The sequence below is a fragment of the Cricetulus griseus genome, unplaced genomic scaffold (genome assembly GCF_003668045.3).
Source record: "Cricetulus griseus strain 17A/GY unplaced genomic scaffold, alternate assembly CriGri-PICRH-1.0 unplaced_scaffold_68, whole genome shotgun sequence".
NCBI lineage: Eukaryota > Metazoa > Chordata > Mammalia > Rodentia > Cricetidae > Cricetulus > Cricetulus griseus.
Genome location: NW_023277408.1, coordinates 58,793 through 64,094, shown reverse-complemented (window position 1 = coordinate 64,094; position 5,302 = coordinate 58,793). Strand labels below are relative to the sequence as shown.

The 5,302-nt window shown below is 45.3% G+C and overlaps 1 pseudogene; it reads left to right on the top strand.

The window, feature by feature from the left end:
- Nucleotides 1-1,245: 1,245 nt before the first annotated feature.
- LOC100755539 lies at nucleotides 1,246-3,833 on the top strand (annotated as a pseudogene).
- The last annotated feature ends 1,469 nt before the right edge of the window (nucleotides 3,834-5,302 follow it).

Sequence of the window (5,302 nt, the reverse complement as noted above, 5' to 3'; positions counted from 1 at the left end):
GCTATAAAATGTAGCTAAGTACAATCCTAAGTACTAATGTGCAATCCTCTGACTAATCATCCTCAGTCTCATACCTCTAACTATATACATGCTTACTCCCAAGGTTAACTCACATCTCTTTATCATCTGGCTAATATTCCTGGTCATTACCATTCATAACCAACCCCATTTAAATTAAAACACACATTAACCAACAATATTTGGGACTGTGGGCATCGTTTTCTCCAAACTGCTTCCTGCTGATTGGGGATGCTGAAATACCATAGGGATCCTAAGAAAACCCAAAAATCGGCCCAGCGTTGGTGGTGCATGCTTTTAATCTCAGCACTCAGGAGGCAGAGGCAGGTGGATCTCTGAGTTCGAGGCCAGCCTGGTTTCCAGAGCCAGTGCCAGGATAGGCTCCAAAGCTATACAGAAACCCTGTCTCAAAAATCAAAAAAAAAAAAAATACATTAAGTTGGGTTAATTCAGCAGCATTTATAATCAAATATCTGTTAGCAGCTTTTGCTCTTTCCTTAGCAATTGAACAATTTAAAGACAGCACAATAACATACAGTATCCAGACTCTGTATTTTTTACTTTTCATTTTCTTTTTTAAACTTTAATTTTCATTTTCTATTCTATTATTTTTACTTTTCATAACAATTCCACTAACTGCAGTTCTCTTTTTGAGACAGTGCTTCTCTCTCTCTCTTTCCACTCCAACTCTCTCAGGAGTTGAGGCACCAATCCACCCTCATAAACCTTACTTGCTGGCCAGCCTTCTGAGGGCAATCTCTCAGGGTCCCCATTCTTCCACGATGTCTGTGGAACTTCCACTTGTGGTGTCTGAGCCACGACTAAGTCCAAGTACCAATCGAAACCCTGGAGATTTAATTAAAAACCGAGCTGTTCAGCTGCTTGTGCTATGTACATCTGTCTACCTTTATTCGTCTGACTCATTCTCGAGTTAGAGCAGCCTCATATACATTTACAACATAGTGGAAAAACCCCAGGTGTCAGTGCTTGAGGAGAAACCCCAGGTGTACAACCTCAAGGAGAAACCCCAGGTGTAAGAGCTCGAGGAAGAAGCGCTCCGGTTTTCCTGGGTACAGGCTAAGGGAGAGGCTAAGGCTGTAAGCCAGGAATAAAACACAGGATTCACCTGTGGTTACTGGCTGGCAGGCAACTCACTGAGACCCCATGGGGGCTGGGACTCAACACTTGGGTACTAACAATCACCTATATCTATATAGGAATTTGAAAATGGCAGAGGGGAACAACAAAGAGGAGGTTATTCAATTGAACGACTTTCAGTGCCAACAGGGATAGGAAAGGATTCCTGTCACCATATCTGACTCCTGTGATGAAGAAGGAATTCCAATGGTGGTTGCCCCAGAGACTGAGCATCATGCAGATGACACCCTGGATGATGTCACACTGACAGAAAAACATGAACCTCAGACATCCCCACCCACTATCTTCAAACCAGCTGCCCAATGGCAAGCTCTGAACAGACTAGGATAGGAACGGTCTAGAAATTCTAGCGCCAACTGTGAAACAGATACCCACAGCTATTATGCCTTTAGTAACAACTCACTGTTTCTGGTGCACAAGAGGATTCTGAGGATGAATATGTTGAATTTCTGTATCTTGAGAGTGGCAAAAAGAAGCCATACCTGAACCAGGCATTAAGCAGACAGCAAACAACACTGTCAAGCACACATTTGAGTAGAATGTCATTATATTGAGTGAAAATGGCCTTCTTTTCCAAGGGAGTGAGCCTTTGAAAGGTCACAACCAACTATGTGAAGACTCAGATCTCTTAGCAAATCTGGGAGAGCCAGATACTTAGGTATATGACCAGGTAATTGAAGAACAATGGCTTGACCATCCATCATCATTCCAGGCTCTGAATCCAGAGCCTTAGGAGAGAACAAACCAGGGTGTGCCCCAAGAGCAGCATTCTGAAGCAAAAATGGATTCAATGTTCTTGCTCCATGCTTTTCCAGAGCTGGCTTTCCAAAGGTCAGATCCCCAGGAGGAGAACCCCTGCTTCACCTCAGCAGGCCCATCCTGCCAGCATCTCAGGAGGCCAAATTGGAATACAGGTGGCGAAAAGAAGCTGCTGACTTACATGAACTCATTACAAGGTTAGTGAAATAAACAGAAGCAAGATTTCCAGATGTAGCAAGTGGATATGTTAAAGAGAATTCATTTGAAGAATTCCTGATTTGAATGTACTTTGTAATTTTCTTCTGGAAAACCCAGATTATCCAAAGAGAGAATACCGAATCCACCCCAGCAGCAGCCTGCTTGCCAGCCAGGATGATGGGAAGTTGCCTAAAGTAGACTTTTTGACTGTTCCAAACTGACTCCACTTGACCAGCGATGCTCCATCCAGGCTGTTGACCACTTGGTGACTGAATTCAAATTGCTCAGCAGCAGAGACATCGAGTGGGCCCTACATGACTTCAAAGGACACTGTGCAATCACTCACAAGGCCCTTTCTGATGCTATTGAAAAATGGCAGGAGCGATCACCTGAAGCCAGTGGAAAACAGAAAAAGAGGAAGAGGAAAGAAATGAATCAGTATGCTTTCATAGACTTCAAATTTGATCAGGACAACATAAAAATAGAAAGCAGAATGTTCTTTTTGGCAAAGAAGCGTTAATGCTGTCGATCCTGTGACCAGAAAGACCTCCTTCCAGCTCTGCAGCAAGAGCAGGAATTCTATGAGCAGAAAATCAAAGAGATGGCAGAGCATGAACACTCTTTGCTTGCCCTGAGATGAATGCAGAACAGTATCAAAAAGATGGACAGCTGATTGAGTGTGGATGCTGCTTTGCACAGTTTCCATTTGAGGAGCTGACACAGTGTTCCGATGCTCCCTTGTTCTGCAAAAAAATGTCTCATCAGATATGCCCAAGAGGCAGTGTTCGGGTCAGGAAAATCACAACTCAGCTGCATAGAGGGCAGCTGCACATGTTCCTTCCCAACAAGTGAACTGAAGATGCTCCCCCAGACCATTCTGTGAAAATACTATGAACGGAGAGCTAAAGAAGTCACTGCAGCCTGTAGTAATGAGCTCGTCAGATGCCCTTCCTGTAGCTTCCCTGCTCTGTTGGACAGGGAGGTGAAGAGGTTCAGCTTCCCCAATCCTCGCTGCCAGAAGGAGACCTGTAGGAAGTGTCAGGGACTCTGGAAAGAGCATACCGACATCACCTGTTAAGAGCTGGCCAAAAATGATGACATCAAGTACAGGACATCTATTGAAGAAAAAAATGACAGCTGCTCACATTAGAAGATGCCACCAGTGTGGGATCAGCCTCATCAAATCCAAAGGCTGCAACCACATGTCTTACTGCTGTGGTGCTCAGATGTGCTATGTCTGTCGAGTTTCTATCAACAGCATCCTCACTTCCCAGGATCCTCTTGCCAGGAATGCTCCAGGTGCTACCTATGGAGCGAGTCCACTGATGATGATGATGAAAAGCTGATTGAGGAAATCCAAAAGGAGGCTGAAGAGGAATATGGAAGGAAGAAAGAGAGAACAACTTCAAACCTTAGGCCCTCCACTGGAGAAGCCAGCCAAGAAAGAACAGCATGTGGGAGGCCTGCCATGGCCTGTCCCACAGAACCTGCACCCACAGATGCCACCCATCGCCTTTGTGCAGCCACCTTTCCCCCTGTCACCTCTGTGGCCTGGGTTCAACTACTTCCCCATCAACATAGGTCCCGTGCCAGCACCCAACATACCACCTCTGCCCACACTGCCTGTGAAGTAGGACTTTGGCCACGTGCATGTGGCCCTGGAGCACAACCTGCCCATGCATTTTGTCCCCAGCCATTGAATGTCTTCTGACACCCAAAGCCCTTGTCCAGCCACCTTGAGTCTGCTAGAGGACCTGTCTCACCTTATATGGGTGGAGTCTTTATTACACTCTTGAAGTTGGCCTGTGCCCTCCTACTTTTTCCTTTGCAAGGTCCACAGCACTTCAGGTACAATGAATGGCTCAGACCATGAAGTGCAAGCCCTTTAGTCTTTTGCCACCTTCCCTCTCCAGTAGACCTTTGACAGCCCAAGGGAAGTGGCCTAGTATCCCCAGGCCAGTCCCCTCTCCCCATGTGAGCCAAGACCTATTCAGGTTCAAGGGCCTCTGAGACTCCTCTGTGGCACAATTTCTGTCCTGTTTATAATGTAGTTGCTCCTGTTCACATAGTTTGACCTGAAGTTGTTTGGGGGCTACTCAAGCTTGTCCCCTTCCTAGAAAAGTCAGGCTGCAAGTTTTTCCCCAGGGCTGGCAACTGCTGAGGGCCAATCTTCCTAACACTTGACTCAGACCAAAGGGCCTTTTTGCAAAGTGTCTCTTGTTCCTGGGCTACTCCTTTTCTGGGGGAGACCTCACCTGTCACCATCCTGTGATGAACTACATCTCTAAGGTGTTTTAGATGTCCCTGGGTGTGCCGATGGCTTGTATGGCTGCTGCAGCTATCATAGCAACCATCCTGCCTGCTTAACTTTTTTCCTCATTTGTTAGCAATGGAAGCAGTCAGAGGCTGAGGCCCAGCTCCAGGATGAGAACAGCTGCCTTCCCTAATGTCAGAATGCCCCCACCATGCTCACGCTGCCTGTGTCCTCTCTTGTTCTCACCTGATCTCTGTATTCCTCTAGTCTGTATCTGGAAAAGGACTGGCCCCAAATGGGTTTCTTAGATGCCAAGTGGGTTTAAACTACTGTGTAAAAAAACTATATCACATGGAAACTCAATTTCATATAAACAAATGTTGGTGAAGGATAATAAAAGATTATTTCATCTAATACCTCTGAGAAGTTCTGGTCATGTATCCCTGGTTGACTTCAAGTCTCTCTGTAACACAGACTATCCTTGAATTTATAGTTTTCTTAGTACAGAATCCAAGTAGCTGGGATTGCAGGTCTGTGCTCCTGTTCTGACTCTTATGTGCCCTTTGATAAAAAGAGTGCATGACTACACTTATCCTTTGATCACCTAGAGTCTCATTGAGCAGTTTTGTCTGTTATTAATGGATGGTATTTTTTCCTTTTAAGACAGTGTGTCCTGTAGGCAAGGCAGGATTTGGAGCTCCCAAATCTTTAATGTAGGCTGGCTTTCCCATTCTGATCACTCTTTCTCCACATCCAAGACAAAACTGGCCTGTTGACCCAACATGGTGTGTAGAAGCAATAAATAGTCCTAACTTCTATAACCATTTAATGAACTGACATTTAATTATGAAGCTACAACTTTGGACAACATTTTAAGATCCAATTCCCTCTAAAGTTTACACTAAGGAGGCCAGG